Raw genomic sequence first — 17,470 nt, 5'->3', positions numbered from 1 at the left:
GTGTGTGTGTGTGTGTGTGTATTTTAACCTCCAGCCCCTTGCCCAAAGCTCATGAACTGGGTGCCAGTGCACAGAGCGCAGACACGGGGGCGCGGTGTGCGCAGCACAAGACAATAACAACCAAAAAAGGGGGGGGGGGGTGCTTTAATGTTTGAACGTTTCTTTATGTTCTTTGCCTTCAGTTATATCCTCAAGCTTATAAAACAAAAAAGAAAAATCCACGTTATTATACAGACGAATAACGAGCTTTATTCATGATGTATAGCTTACAACCGAAAATTATGCTAATGTCAATTTCAAATGAAATTAAGGTGACATAAGATAACAGCGCTAAAAGGACGAGAAGATGGTTTTACTGCAAAACGTCTGACATGCCAGTGCGAGTATGCATCCTTGGAAGCTATAGAAAAAGCAGGAATGATGGAGGCTTGCTTTTTCCTGTAACTTCAGCCTTGGCAAGAGGAAACACAACCGGACCTATGAATGAAGTTCACTTACCAACCAATCTAGCCACACCCATTAGCTGAAGATTTGCTGAGACACCCTTCCTCAAACTATAAAGGTGGGGAAGGATAGAGACAACCAGCCTTAGGCACATGGGAAACATCCACAGCACAGACCATCCACACGGGCATATCAAAGAGGGTGTGGGTGGAGCAGAAAAACACCGAAGTGTAAAAGTAACTGCTGGAGACGTGCCTCAGAGGTTGCGAGCACTGACTGCTCTTCCAGAGGTCCGGAGTTCAATTCCACACGGCGACTCACAACCATCTGTATTGAGTCGAGTGCCCTCTTCTAGCATGCAGACGTACATGCAGGCAGAGCATTATGTACACAATAAATACATCTTTTAGAAAGTATAAAAGTAGCATGATTTTCTTTTCTGTTGGATCAGATTTTGGATTTGTGATTTTTAGTGATCCTTATTATATTTTATTTGTTTTGCTTTGTTTTTCACTTTCTTTTTCAGTTGTATTTACTTTTTTAGTTTGTCCCTGACAATTTCATACCTGTATATGATGGATTCTGATCATTCTCTGCAGTCAGCCTATTAAATAATTCTCCCCTCCCCCATACCTAAATATCCCTGAACTCCTCCAGTCTTTTTTTGTTTGTTTGTTTGTTTGTTTCGATACAGGGTTTCTCTGTGGCTTTGGAGCCTGTCCTGGAACTAGCTCTGTAGACCAGGCTGGTCTCGAACTCACAGAGATCTGCCTGCCTCTGCCTCCCGAGTGCTGGGATTAAAGGCGTGTGCCACCATCACCCGGCTCCTCCAGTCTTTTCATGGATTCATAATTTTTGGTTTTGTTTTGTGAAATATTTTGTTTACCCAAGGCTATTTGTACGGCCACCGGATTGTAACTATCCACTGGAACTTCGTGGGGTCACCAGGGAGTAAACAACTGAAGGTAATGACCCATCCCCCTCAACCAGAACCTATTAGAAGAAACACTTTGACACTAGAAAATTGAGATTCCATTAAATTCGGTAACTGAGCTACATGTATACGAGAGAGAGAGAGAGAGAGAGAGAGAGAGAGAGAGAGAGAGAGAGAGAGAGAGAGAGAGAGAGAAAGAGAAAGAGAGAAAGAGAGAGAGAGAGAGAGAAGGTATGCATTTATAAAACTGTAAAATTACCAAGGATTCACTTCTTGACCTTTTGGCTAAGATCAAGTAGAAAAAAACAAAGGCTTTCTTCCTCCAGTGCATATTATGGCAATCTTTCTGACTCATGCGAAAGGACCCAGTTAAAGGTGTGATGATTCTTTCTCTCTCTTGGCTAATGAATATGACCTTGTGGGACAGGTTGTTTCCAGGAGTTGATTTTTCCCCTGGGTTTTAGTCATGAATGAGAGAGGTAATCATTTTTGCGTCAGTTCTGGTTATTGCCCTGGGTGGATGCTGCATGCCGATTGTTTCCATAAAAGCTTCGTCTAGAATAATTCTAAGAAATCACCTATTGCTGAAAGGAGACCAAGGATAGGGTGACCTAGATCGTAGTTTAGCGCATCGCAAATAGATGAAGTGATTCTTTCAAAAAGGGACGCAGTACTGTCCTGAGCATTTTGTCATTCTTTTCTTGCTGAAGGGTACATGTACAGTTCTCATTATTTTAAAGACATTTTGAGTTCCCTGGAAAGGGACCAAAATATTCTTCATGTGGATTCCTTTTGTCAAATTATAGAATTTGTTTTTAGAATTTATCATATGCCTTTGTATTGAACATAAATATTCACAAAATTTTGGTTTCTTCTCCATAGAGAGTCGAACTCTGATATCATGATTATATTATTTTCTAAACCAGATTGAGAAAGCAAATGAAAATTAAAAGGAATGACTGATGGGCAGGAAAAAAAATAATTTGTCATAGTTTGGTTTTTTATTCATTTAATTACTTTGTTTTACATACCAACCCCAATTTCCCTCCCTCCCCTTTTCCCATCCACTCACCTCCCCCATCCACCCCCATCCACCCCTATCCACTCCCTAGGTAGGGCGAGGCCTCCCTTGTGGAGTAAACAAAGTTTGGCATACCATACTGAGGCAGGACCAAGCCTCTCCCCTTGCATCAAGGCTGAGCAAGGTATACCACCGTAGAGAAAGGGCTTCAAAAAGCCAGTTCGTGCACCACAAACAGATTACAGCACACAGCTGTCACCCATATTCAGAGTTCCTTGCGGTCAGTCCAGAGTCCATGAGCACCCACTAGCATGGGCGGGTGGTCTCTGGTTTTCACCACATGACCTTGACCCCTGATTAGTTGCCTGTAACTCTACAACAAGGACTGGATCTTGTGAGTTTTTTCACAACCCCGTAGACTTGCCATGTGTTGTCATCATATACATAAGTCTTGTTCAGACAATGAGTTTCTTAAAATTTCATAGCTGGAGCTTCCACTCATATGCAGAGAAAGTACCCTCATAAGAGATGCTCTGGTCCTCTGAATGTTACATTCCTTCCACCCTTTCCTCCACATTGAGCCCTGAACCTTCGATGTTTGGCCTGTGTTGTAAATGAATCAATTGGGGCTGTGTATCCCACACTCGTTTGCTCTCTGTATTTATTTATTATGCACTCTCATATAATTTATTTTTCATGGCAGATTCTACAAATGGATTACTGTGGGTGGGAATATAAAGTGGAGATCAGTGATCTATTAGTAGTCATCATCACCAAAATTTGTGGGGGCAGCTGTCATTTATTCAGTACTTCTTTTCTTCTTCTTCTTTTTTTTTTATTCGACACAGGGTTTTTCTGTAGCTATCAAACCTGTCCTGGCAGTAGCTCTTGTAGACCAGGCTGGCCTCGAACTCACAGGGATCCACTTGCCTCTGCCTTCCGATGCTGGGATTAAAGGCATGTGCGCCACTGCCCGGCTTATTCAGTACTTCTACTTGCCTATTTGTGTACTAGGTTAAATACTTGTATAAAGGTTATCATTTCACTTATAATAAACGAGAAACTATATTATGTGTCATAGACAAGCAATCCTGCCAAAGTTTATAATAGAAGCAAGAAATTTTACTGAAAATTAATATTTGTATAGATACGTGATGAAGACATCTGTGTCACAGGGGTTAACAGTGACATTTAAGTGAGGAAAGGAAGGGTTTGTATGAATAGGGGACTATGTTAGTCAGAAGAATGCCCATCTAAGGGTTCCAGGACAGGAGAGAGAGATGATTGGTGTTCAAAGTATAGAACCTACGAGAGAGGTATAGATGTGTTCGTGGAGTTACACCCAACATTGCTTTTGGGGTAAGTTTTTTTTTTCTTTTCTTTTTGTCCTCTCCAAAGATGAGTGCCCTGATTGGTCATGCAATACCAGGTGGCTAACCCTGAAGCCATATACATACAAGCAACATTAAATGCATTTATCAGGTTGCATTAATTGATATGTATATGAATATATAAAATAATTAAAGAAAAAGATGTTATGTATTTAAGAGGGAGTAGAATGGGAATACATGGTAGATGTTGGAGAGGAAAAAGAAAGAGAACAAATGTTGTAAATACAGTAAATATATAGGAAAAATTTTAAAATATTTTTAATTAAAATCATAAAATGGTGCATTCTCATAAATACCTCTAATCACCTTACATCAAACCACAAATACATAGGAAACACCAGGCCTCCGCAAAAGCCTGCTAGTTCCGCTATCACCACTCAACCAAGAAATTTAGAGTAGAAAATTATTAACAACCAACAATTCCTAATGAACTAGATCATGGGTCCAGAAAGGTTTGAAATAAACGGAATACTAAATGTAGAGATAAAATCATGTTGTTCTTGAGAAATAGACAAAAATAGGTTCCAAATGAAATATAAGATTATACCCTCCAGATTACACAGCTAATGGAGGAAGGAGAGAAGAGATCCAAGGATCTAAAAACTCCGAGTTGTATTACTGTGGCACATTCTGCCTTTTTAAATCTCTCTGTCATTAGTGACCAACTTGACACATTAAAATAAACAACCTTTCTTTGGCCACTCAGATTCCCTAGTGATTGCCATTATAAATACCATCTTTAATTTCCTACATATTAGACAGGAGTCCCACTTTTCTGACCCCATTAAGCATTAGTCTCTTCTTTAAAGGCCTTCAATCCAAACATAGTCACATTCTAAGGCACTGTGGACTAGAACGCTGGGGAAATCTAAAAGCAACGTCTGCCTCCAAGGTGATTTTTGTGCCCACAGCTCAAAGAGTGACTCATCAGTTCACCTGGACAAATGAATCTGTGCAACAGAGATTGCTTACATAGTCATGGACAACTACAGGGGAATGCAGCCCGCCAAGGTCACTAAGTCACCCTTCCTGTGTCTATCAAGTCCCTAGTTTATACGGTTCAAATTCTAGAAAAGAATGTCTGCAAACTTGGATTTATAGCAGCATATGTAACTGCCACCCAGATAACATAAGACGAGAAAAATCTAGGGCAGTGGTCCTCAACCTTCCTCATGCTTCGAGCCCTTAATACAGCTCCCCCTGTGTGCTGAACCCAACCATGTAATATTTCATTGTTGATTCATAACTGCAATCTTGCTACTCTTATGAATCATAATGTTAATATCTGATATGCTACCACCAAAGGGTTTAGGACTGCTGATATAGATTCTCTGGGAAAGTTGTATATTTCTACAGGCCCTATCCTTACTTCTAGTGAGGACTGTCAGTTTTCTCAAACACTGTTTGATCATAGAAAGGGGGATTTTGTTTTATGGCAGTATGGTCCACAGAAAGCTAAATGAAGCTTGGCCTTAAGATTGAAGTACTCTGTGCAATGCGGAGGGCTGGTATTACTACTATACAGATTTACCATGAACTTAGCTGACAATTTTTTCTTATGCTGCAAATCATTTTGATGGGGTTGTTTTCTTTTCTGGAATCATTTTTATAGTACTAAACTCTCCAAATAAAAGGAATTGTTTTTATTTCATGCTTAACCTTGAAGGACTAAGCCCTCATAAAGGTCTAAGCCTGAGCTAATTCCCTTGGCACACTGAAGACATTATGACTAATTGGCTAATTACTTTTATTGTCATTACTGAAAATTCATTGTTTTTTTTTATCTGTTTGTAGGTGACCTGATTCTGTGAAGAGAGTTATTTTTTGTTTTTGTTTCTGTTTTTTAAATGCTACCTCTAAGGGATTCTCTTTCTTTTATAAAGTCCTACTGAGAATATTCTACTTTAAATCTCTCTAATTTTTTTTTACCTTTGGAGAAATCATTCAACTTTCTTTAAAGTATCTCTTTTAAAAACTTCCTCATCCAGTTTTCTGTTTATGTTTACACATATGTGAATTATTTCACATTTTAGTTGGTATTCTCAAAGGAAGCATTATGGAAAATGGATAAAATAACTTACATGACAGAAAAGATAATTAGAAGTTGATTTTATTATGATTCTGGTAGTACTGGCATGGCATGGTTAACTTAATCAATCAAAATTATTATTTTTAATTTTTCTTTAATGAAAGTCCAGAAATGCATGATCTCACACTATTAAGTCTCCAGGTCAACATAGAGCTATACAAAGATGCTACATTAGATATTGTGGTACAAGATAGCATCTATGTTTTAGGAGGCAGGATGGAGGAAATGCAATGGTACAAAAATTATTTCCAAAGGCGTGTACAAGGAACATATAAGAAATTACCATATGTCCAGGGCATGCATGCGGCAGCGGTATCAGGCCCAGTTATCTAGCCGCAGGTAAGCAGTCTTTGCTGAGGGCGGCATGATGGTGCCTACAATGAATGGATCCTCGGGCCCCCGACGGTGTCCCCAAACGGTCCTGGTTCGATGGTGGCCTGGTGCTCCACGAGCAGTGGCTCATCTCTGTAAGCGCTCAGGATACAGGAACTGTTCCAAGGCCACAGCAAGACGCGCGAGTTCCCAGTGTGCATTTAGTGCCAAGGTGCATTTGGTGGCCTGGAGCTGCATTGGCAGTCGTTTGGCCTCGGGGTCCTTCGACAAGACTGCCAGCGCGTTTTTGCTTAAGAAGAACCAACTGAGGGCTGGAGAGATGGCTCAGTGGCTAAGAGCATTGCCTGCTCTTCCAAAGGTCATGAGTTCAATTCCCAGCAACCACATGGTGGCTCACAACCATCTGTAATGAGGTTTGGTACCCTCTTCTGGTCTGCAGACACACACAGACAGAATATTGTATACATAGTAAATAAATATTTAAAAAAAAAGAAGAACCAACTGGTCAAAAAGAAAACAACTACGGGGGACATGGAGATAGTGTGGGTTAGCTTTGCTGGCCTCCAAGCAACCCTGACCTCTTTGTCAGTGCGTCTGGAGTTAAAACCATTCACATCTGGGATGTGAGGACTAGAAAATGCATTGCCACTGTGAATACCAAAGGGGAGAACATTAATATCTTCTGGAGTCCCGATGGGCAGACCATTGCTGTGGGCAACAAGGATGACGTTGTGATTTTTATTGTTGCCAAGACACGCGGTTCCAAAGCAGAAGAGCAGTTCAAGTTTGAGGTCAACAAAATCTCCTGGAATAAAGATAATAACATGTTCTTCCTGACCAATGGCAATGGCTGTACCGATATTCTCAGCTACCCTGAACTAAAGCCCGTGCAGTCCATCAATGCCCATCCTTCTAACTGCATCGATATCAAGTTTGACCCCATTGGGAACTACTTCGCCACAGGAAGTGCAGATGCTTTGGTCAGCCTCTGGGATGTGGATGAGTTATTGTACTTATGGTGCTTCCCTAGATTGGATTGGCCGGTGAGGACCCTCAGTTTTAGCCACGATGGGAAACTGCTGGCGTAGGCTTCAGAGGATCTTTTCAATGACATAGCTGAAGTGGAGACAGGAGAGGTGTGGAAGATTCAGTGTGAGTCCCCGACTTTCACCGTGGCTTGGCACCCCAAGGTTCCTATTTTGGAGTTTGCCTTTGATGTCAAAGATGGCAACTATGAAAGCAGTTAGGAAGGTGGTACTGTGAAGCTGTTTGGGCTCCCGAACGACTCCTGAGAGCGGCGGAGAGCCTCCTTTGTGCAGTCTGCTGTGTTTTCTGTACTTCATGGGCACTCTGAGTGTTTATAAATTGTCATAGACTACAACGCTGTGGTTGAACTGCATCCATGATCGCCTCTGTGGTTCTGAGAATAGAGCTGACCTTACAGGGGCTAAGCAAGTGCTAACTACTTAGCTACATTCCCCACCTTGCCCCGCCCCTTTTCCTGGTTTTTGTTTTTGGTGTTTTGTGTTAGCTGTTTCCATCCCTCTTCGTATTGCCAGTTAACTAATGAGGGCTTTGCAAGTGTGGGTCCTAATCCATTTTAGGGTTCTCTAAGGGAACAGAACCGAGTGTGTGTGTGTGTGTGTGTGTGTGTGTGTGTGTGTGTGTGTGTGTGAGAGAGAGAGAGAGAGAGAGAGAGAGAGAGAGAGAGAGAGAGAGAGAGAGAGAGAGAAGAGAGAGAGAGAAAGGAGTTAATTATTTATCTGGGTGACTTACAGTCTGATTTCGGAGTAGTCTAGCAACAGCAGTCTCCTGGTAGGAAGGCCAAGACTGGATGGGGTCTCATCTGGTGCTAGAGTCCAGCGGGATCCCTAGAGAGCTGCTGGTCTTCGGCCCACACTGGAATCCTGAAAAAATAGGTTCTAATACCATCAAAGGAATATGTCAGCAACAGGATAGATGAACGTGGCAACGGGAGTGAGAGCTAGCAGGCGAAAAGCAAACGCTTCCTTTCTCCATGTCCTCTTTTAGGGTGCCACCAGAAGGTGTGGCCCAGATTTAGGGTAGGTGTTCCGACCTCAAATGAACAAGAGAAATCTCTTCAGATGTGCCCTGCTGGGTAGGTTCAGTGATTTCCAGGTGCAGCGGAGCTGATACCCAAGGTTAACCATCACGTGACCAGCACAGCTGTTGTCTGTGAGAGCCCTGTTCCAGGTTTTAGATAGATGGAAGAGTTTGTTGAGCATAATGTTCTTAGGCAGTGGTTATTTCGACGGAGGGCAGGGCAGGGATGGGATTTTGAAAAAATACTTTTAAGAATTGAGCATTTAATAAAACTGACTTTTATACTTTTATTATGATGCTTCTAAAAAAAGAAATTACCATATGAACTTCGTCTTTTATCCCATTGGCTGATATTCAGGCATGTGAATACACTAGGAGGTTTAGAAAGATAATTTTCAGAACATAAAGAAAGCATTTTTTGACTCAGAGACTAAGGGCCCAAGACCTATTTATAAGTTAAAAGAATACAAAAAGTTTGATAACCAGAAGTTGCTTCATACTTTGATGATAAACAAATGAAAATTCTCCAAAAAAATATAAAAAATAAAAAAGTCTTCAAGGATGTAAATCTTTAAGGGCAGGGTTTTACTAAACTAATCTTGACTTGATACTTTCCAGCTATCTTTATGATCAATTTCTAGAACTTCACAAAATATAATTTGTCACCTTTTCATTAGCCAAAAAAAAGATGCTATAGAAGAAATAAGCTGAACTTATCTATATTGCTTTGAATGCACTCAGGCCTCCCTTGATTAAATATTGATTAGGAACAGCTAGCAAGTTTGTGGCTTCTGAGAATGGAGTTTAACATCATGATCCTACCTAATAGAAAAGCAGTAGATGGGAATTGCCCTCACAGGAGGTCACTGAGGGTATTTTAGCAGTCACTTATTTCTACCCAAGGACAAGAAGCCTTGCCATGCAAATAGACGGGGACTTTTCCTCCTGTGGTACTGTGATTATTTCAGCTTCCTATGTTGCTTCACACCTCCATAAAAAGTAAATAATAATTATACTGTGAGGAGTGATGAAATCTCTCTTATCCCAACACCCTGCTGAAAACACCTGAGATTCTTATTTAAACTCACTCGTACATGTTTCCAGCTGCTAGTATTTCGGTACTGCTGTGGATCGCCCTCCTCATGTGAAAATGCAGGTATGGAATGCCTTACAAAAGACTAAAGTGAGCATCTAGTCATTTATGGAAACTTTGGAAGCGCTCAAAGAATCGCTATCACAGAATACTTATAAATCACTTACATTGTTCCTTTAATCAGAAAAAGAATCTAGTTTGGACTGGTTCTGGGCATAATAGCAATGCCTGGTAAAAGAACTCAGTTCACAAAAGTATCTGGAGCTTATAGTAGAGTTTAAAAGTGTCTACCAAACAGCGAGGGCTGCTCTTTCTCTAGAATTTTATTACATATACAGCTAAGCATAAACTGAGCTGAAATAGTGAGCTTCTGAAGTCTGCAGTTTCATAAGACGTTAATGGCACTCCAGATTAAGGGAGAGCCTCACCACTGCATAGAAAGAACAGCATTAGGAGTGCAATATATATTAACAACTTTAAAAGGGAGCAAATAGGCCAATATGGGTCTTCTTATAAAACAGTGGTCCTCAATCCTTGGGTTGCAACCCCTTTGTGTGGTCCAAAGACCTTTCACAGGGGTCACTTAAGACCACCAGAAAACATAGATGTTTACATTATGTTTTATAACAGTAGCAAGATTACAGGTATGAAGTAACCATAGAAATAATTTTATGGTAGGGGGTCACCACAACATAAGGAACGGTATTAAAGGGTCACAGCATTAGGAAGGTTGAGAACCACTGCTATAGAACATCTCTATACACAAGAGCACAGTAGGAACACAAGTGGATCAGGGTCTGATTTTGATATACAGTACTTCATTTATCCGGAAAACAGAGTCCACGGAACATAATAAAACTATATAAATATTGTATGCATTAAATCATGACAGGTGTTGCTGCCTAAACAAGACCTCTTACGAGATAAAACCAGTCAAAATGCTTATATGGGTGGGTTAGGAGGTCCAGTGTTTCATCCTTCTGGCAGATGGTTGCTGCTGGAGAAGGTCTTTTCATTTAGGGATGTGGTTGCTTATACCACAGTGAATGGCCACAGACCCATATTCTTAAGTGCTGCAACAATTGAACTCAGGCGGCTATTAAAAGCAAATAAACAAATAAAAAGTAGAAGAAGGCCTGAAACTGTGCAGGAGATGGAATGGGTACACCAGGATGAATCTGAGAGAGCTATTAGTGGATAGCTGCAATGCACATTGTATAATGCTATAGAACTTTCAAATAATAGATATTACCTATGTAAGAGAGAGTCCAGGCTACATGCAAGAGATAATCACAAAAAATACAGCCACGAACAGGCTGTGATACTGCATTTGAAGGTTCTTAGAAAAGAATGTGGTCTATTATTGCATTATGTGCACAGAAAGGGCTAGTTAATAGAAACCCAATTTGTTGTACGAATTCAGGAAAAGATGCCTAAGAAAACATTACATTATACTTTACACTGAGAAAATGCTATAATATATATATATATATTAATATACATATGATCTTTTTCTCAAGAGAATGGATGATAATGAGTTAGGTAAATTAATAACATTTACGAGAAAATAAATAACTTCTAAATAGAAGAAAAACTAAATCACTCTAAATGTAAAGAATGGGAAAAGCAGGAAGTGATCAGCTGGAGAGATGAATATAGAATGAATGCTTGTATATGCTATTTCCGAAGTTAGCTAATTTATTTAAGAGGCGATTTTCACAGAGCACGAGGCAATTCCAGTCTCATTTTTCTTATAATTTTGAGTTTCACTTTCAAACACACCTTGAAAAGGACTTGCATGGTTCTACTTCTAGGAAAGGAAATGCGCCACTGTGCAGTATATCAGCTCCCAGTAATTACAGCGTACTTCTATAAAGAAGCCATTGGATGAAACCTGAAAATTTAGTTCCAGACAGAAATTAGGCTTCTGTCTGGATCAGATTTATAGTTCCTAGGACAAGAAATTAGAGGAGATTGAATTAAAATGCAATGCTATACAACACATTGCTAGCGTAACATGAGATAGTGGGGATTTTCACTTACTATAGGTGACAGTGTAAACTGAGAGCAACTTGCAGAGGTAGAGAGTGGCAGTTTCTTCAACAGACTCTCAGAGACTGGAGAGTTGGCTCAAATAAGAGCACTGACTGCAGAGTATCCTGAATCTCTGATTTTTCTGATTCATAGCATCCTCACAACCATATGTAACTTCAGTTTTAGAAGAACCAATGTCATTCTACGGTCCCCATGAGCACAAAGAAAATGCAGGGTGGCTTGAAATACAAGCGGAAAAGACATACATGAATATAAAACAGATAAAATAAGGGAAAATTAACTTTATTCTTAAGCTTTATGTCTTAACAATAACACTCATTATTTACTCAAAAGTAATAAAAAACTCTGACACTTTCAAACAAGCTTTCATTTTAGCTCTGTTCATAATTACCACAACTTGGAAAGAGCTGAGGTGTTTTTCAGCAGGCCATGGGATGAATATGCCCCAGTGTATTTAGAAAATTTCTTAATAAAACATCAAATTGTGAAAAAATGACGATAGGTTAGTGAAATAATATAATCTGGAAGGGGTGTATGTGTTCTAATTCATGACACTCTATTTCCAGGCCAAGGGCCATCAACCAAAATGTACTTTCCCTTTTCCTGTTGGAGGTGGGAATTCTGTTTTATATCAATACCAGTGAAGTTCCGTTCTCCAATTAGGTCTTCTATTCTGCACCTAAGTGGGCTTTACTTGGCAGAGTAAAACTTCACGGTGTAAAATATACAAGGTTTATTAGCTTCAGGAGCACTCTATCAGAGAGTTAACTAGAAAGTGGGGAGGGTTTTATTCTAAACCTAGCTCTGCATTCAGATATCTATAGCCCCAAATGTACCTCGTTACTATTCTGTTGCTCCATATTCCCAACATAAAGCATGAGTGCATGGATCTCTCTCTTCTCCAGCCAACCACTGCAAACTTAAAAGCTAAAGAAAAGCTTCTTTGAATCTTAATTTGGAGCTCAATGAATCAGGATCAGCAAAGATCAACAGAAGCAGAATCTGAAAGGTAGCGAGGAAGAGACATTGCGTGGAGGCTGTGCATTCCCCCCACGCATATCTGCTCCTCAATGCTGGCTGATCTCTGGGGTCCCAGATGAGCTGTGTGCCCCATTCCCCGGTGGGGAGGAGTAACATGCCTGTTGGATTTGGAGTTACTGAAATCTCTGGATTTTATAAATGCTTTGAATTGTTCTAAGACCTAGTTACTGGGGAGAATCAAGTTTGTTTACCTTCAAGGCACATCTCAGCAGGAAAGCATAAGCAAATAAGTATATCACATTTAAGAAAATTATCTTAACACATTTTTAAAATCTAAGATTTTGAAAGAAATGTTTGCAATCCTAATTGCTGTATATCACAAATAGCAAAAAAGAAAAAAAAAATAAAAAAGGATGGTTAAGCATCAGACTGTATAATTTTATGTTACTTTTGGTAATACAAATGTGAAGTGCTGTGGAAAAGAAAATGGTTTTCTTTAAAAGATCCTTGTATTTTTGCATGAGACAGAAAGGCGTTTGTTTTCATATGCAAATCAAGAGAAATGAGTGGTTACTAACCTTTTCAGTTTTTCAAAAAAAAAAAGTGAAATGATTTCCATGCTTCTTATTTCATAAGAATAAAATATGAAAGAAAATTAGAATTTTAGTGACATTTCAGTGTGAGAGCCTTGCAGATACAAAGGTACATTGCATGCATAGGGACTGCACTGTGTTCTGAAATCTGGGCAGTGTTCAGGAAGGAATGGTTGTCCTTTTACTTACGTATTTAAGGAAGTGAAGGCAGCGGCATGAGGGGTGTATTAGTGACTTTTCATTATTATAGAAAATACCTGCATGTACTGGCTTTGTGGGAGCCTAGTCTGTTTGGATGCTCACCTTCCTAGACCTGGATGGAGCAGGGAGGACCTTGGACTTCGCACAGGGCAGGGAACCCTGACTGCTCTTTGGACTGGAGAGGTAGCGAGAGGGCATGGGGGAGGGGGGAGGGAAATGGGAGGAAGGGAGGAGGTGGAAATTTTTAATTAAAAATAAATAACTAAGCCGGGTAGCGGTGGCGCACGCCTTTAATCCCAGCACTTGGGAGGCAGAGGCAGGCGGATCTCTGTGAGTTCGAGACCAGCCTGGTCAGAGCTAGTTCCAGGACAGGCTCCAAAACCACAGAGAAACCCTGTCTCGAAAAAAAACCAAATAAATAAATAAATGGAAAAAAATAAAGAAAAAGAAAAGTTACAAAAAAAGAAAGAAAGAAAATACATGATACAAATAATTTATTGAAGGGGGTTGTTTTGGATCACACTTCTGGATATTTTAACTCAAGATTTGGGTTTCTAATTGGAGGGTTTGCGAGATGCCCATTGTAGGAAGCATGTGCCAGAGCAAACTGTTCGTGTTACTCCAAGAAGAAAAGAAAATGAATATAATTTTGTTGCCCAAGTCACCTTCATGTTTATGTCCCCAGTAACCTAAGGACTTACATACCAAAATGTCACATGTTCTCAATGTTGCAATCAACTCGTGGTGGTGAAACCGTGATCAATGGGGTATTTTGTATTCAAACCTATGTGATGACGAGTCAAGTTTATCCACGAAGTAAAGAAGATGAATGGAATAAAACCAAATTGGTCCTTGTGGATAAGCTAGGAGACTAGGTGCTGCCTTAGTGTGAAGAGCCTGGAACCTAGACCGGGCACTAGATCCAACGAGGAACGGACAGAGGCCTATAGCATGCCAGCACAGTGCTAGATACCAAATTAGACCCCAGGCTCTTCTGGATGAGGAATATGGAAATCTGATATTGAAAAAAAAAATCCCACAATTTCTGTTCCACATTGAAAGCAGGGGAGAAAGTAACATTAGGTGACCTCAAAGCCCACCCTAAATTCTCCTGGTAACAAATCCACCTGACACACCCAGAGGGGAATCTGAATGCTTTCTCTCAGTCTCAGACAGATGCTTATGTACAGATTTTAGGCCGGTGCTCATTTAAGAGAAGACGTAAAAAGGAATGCGGAAGCAAAATTATCTTCTGGCAGTTCATGCCTTCAGCTAGGACATTCTTTAACTGCTGCTTTGGAGGTCCCTGTTTTACCCAAGCAGTTTCTATCTTCTGTTCTTATCATTATAATTGGGAAGATGAAACTCTGTGCCTCCCCCTCCCCTGTGGGGTTATCTTTCTCCCTCAGTCTGTTAGCTACCACATCAAGAGGGCAAAGAGGCATATGGGGTGACAGGAAGCATTGGCAGCCCGGGAGTCTAAATGGAGAGAGCTCTCCTGGACACAGATTTCGGTGAATTGGCTAGATTTTATTCCAGGGTAAAAGGAATATATAAATTGGGCATCCTGGGGGCAAACCCTAATCCGCATTAAGTGGCATTCTCCAATCACAAGGTTTTGTATGCGGCAGTAGGGTCCTATAGCAGATCCCCCAACACAAGTCTTCTTATCAGGGATCTGTGCCAAAGTTCAAGCTAAAGATGAATCAGGCATCTTTAGAATCAGCCTTTAGATAAGGTCAGTCCTCCAGGTTCAGAGCAGGTAGAGAGCAGGAAGCTTTGCTGGGGGGAGGTTGGAGCCCCATGTTGTGGAGTTTATTGAGATAAGCTGCTATACCTAGGGGAGGCAGCTATCTCTGACCAGTAAGCAACATCTTCCAACATTCCCCTACTAGCTACTCATGGACCAACAGACCCTGTGGAGCCATGAGAGGTACATAGGCAGAACAGGAAAAATACTACCACTTCTAGATCAGAAGAACAGTTCCAAAATATACAACCCCCCAAGCCACTTTTCTGGTTAAAGAAGTTGACTTTTTTTTTTTCCATGAATTGGTCGTTTGTTCTTTTTTTTTTTTAAAAGCCATTAGTTCTATTTACTCACTTTCCTGTTTCCACGTGGTTTTCAAGATTTTTTAAAATTCTATTTACAAATGCCACTGGAATTTTCATTCCTTTGATAATGTAGCTAAACATTTATTGCCAAACTAAAGAAGTTTACATTTTTCCAGTGCTATAAATGTTAGAGTTTTGTGTGTTATATTTTGGTCTGTGATTCATCTTGAAGTAGTCTTTAAGTGTATAGGGTTTCTGTTTAGATGTAATTGCATGTGCCTGTCTAGTTATTGTGGTCATATTTGTTGAAAAGATATTTTTTCCATTGAATTACCTTTGTTCCTTTCTTTAAGATTTCATGTTTATATGGATCCAAGTTTATATGGATCTACCTCTGCATTCTAAAGGGTTTAATTGATTTATTACTATATTCTTTTTTTAAAAAAAAAGACTACACTTCTGTGATTAACATCGCTCTAAGGTAAACCTTGAAATAGGATGGTGTCAGAACTAGGTCAAGTGGTTTGGTAGTATTTTATTAGTCTGAATATTTTGTCTTTATAAAGTTTCTAATTATTTGTTTATAACCACTAAATAAATCACTGAGAGGTTTTGGAGATTGCACTGAGTTGGTAAATCGGGTTTGGAAAGACTGACACCTTGGTAATGAGTCTTCAATTCTTTAAATATGGTATACTCACTTACTTATTTTTCAGTAATTTTTCATCACAATTTTGTACTTTTTCATCCTATATACCTTATATTTGGAACAACCTGTAGGTTTTAAATGGAAAGAAAATTGTAAGGATGTGATTGGAATATATATCTCTAGTCTTCACTCTGTGCTATAGAGTATAAAGAAAATGTTAGTTAACAGTTGAAATAACGACCTTGATTTTTAGAGATAATCAGTAAAAATGACTCAGAGAATTCAAAGGGAGTTGATATTGACTTTGGTGGCTAATAAAATAAGTGAGAAGATTTGCTAGGAGGAAAATGGGATCTCTACTAATGATAGTATAATAATATATCAAGAAGATACATCAAGAGAAAATTAGTACCACTGCAAGTATTAACTGTTGGATATAGTGTATTCTTAGTGTGTTTTACAACAATTTTATGGTAATATATGTTATACCATGTATTATAGTCAGCATGTTTCACCTTCTCTCTACCCATCCTCTTAGCCTTTTTTTTTTTTTTACGGTCGGTCAATGAAACAAAAGACACCACAATTGCCCACCTTTGCTAGTAAGAAAATTGAGTATAATCTTGATGTTCTGAGTTTGAGAGCACCCTCTTAACCTCCATGACCATGTTTGCTATCTCGGTTGGTTCTGTGAACATTTTTAAATGCTATTGTTTACAGACTTCCCAAGGAATGTGAAGAAGTAGTAACAAAAGTCAGAATTCATTAAAGAAAGCTCCTCCACCTGTAAAGCTGTCTCCAATTCCGCTCTGAGTAGTATTAAGCTTGGAGAAAGATAATCTCATTAAAAAAAAGACTCAGTCTTTTTGAAGATGACTTAGCTTCATGGGCTCTGAAGACATCTTTCATGGGTAACAATGGAAAGACCACAGTCCTTTAAGAGCATGACTTCCTGGACCCAGTAAGGGAAATAATTTAGAAAGTCACAGATGTCAGGGAAATGAATATTTAGCTTAAATAGACCTTCCCAGTGGGAGAACAATATTAATTACAAGATCCTCTAAGTGACATTTAAATATACATGCATGATATTCTAGCTTAAAGGTGTAAAAGAGAGGGGAGAATTCTCATAAAATCAGTGAATCTGAAATAGAGCATTAGATTTTGATAGCTTGTTGAATTTTATTAGCTATTAAAATCATTTGACAGGCAAAATATTTAAAGATACACTCACCAAGATAAGTATAAATAACAGTGTTCCATTAACAATTCTATCAGATGGGCCTTTTATGACAATAATATTTTTTTTTTTTTTACTGAGGGATGAACTAGTGGTTTTTGGAAAGCAGTGTGTATTTCTTTCAATCAAAAAAAATGAAAGCAATCAAATGATCTAAATGGTGCCATTGTTCTGCTTTGGATTAACGATGTGTGCTCAACTTTGTTATAATCTCTTATGTTTTCACATAAAATGCCAAATGTGATGACTGTAATATATTTTGCAAAATTGCAAGACGTTCTATATGTGATATGATTGTTATTTAGTCCAATTATACAGAACACATCA

At 39.3% G+C, this 17,470-nt stretch overlaps 1 pseudogene; it reads left to right on the top strand.

The window, feature by feature from the left end:
* The first annotated feature begins 596 nt into the window (after positions 1-596).
* LOC142838746 (THO complex subunit 3-like) lies at positions 597-7,504 on the top strand (annotated as a pseudogene).
* The last annotated feature ends 9,966 nt before the right edge of the window (positions 7,505-17,470 follow it).

Source organism: Microtus pennsylvanicus, chromosome 20 (genome assembly GCF_037038515.1).
Source record: "Microtus pennsylvanicus isolate mMicPen1 chromosome 20, mMicPen1.hap1, whole genome shotgun sequence".
In the NCBI taxonomy this organism is placed as follows: Eukaryota; Metazoa; Chordata; class Mammalia; order Rodentia; family Cricetidae; genus Microtus; species Microtus pennsylvanicus.
Note: the sequence above shows the minus strand (reverse complement) of the source record. Positions and strands in the feature narration are given on the sequence as shown.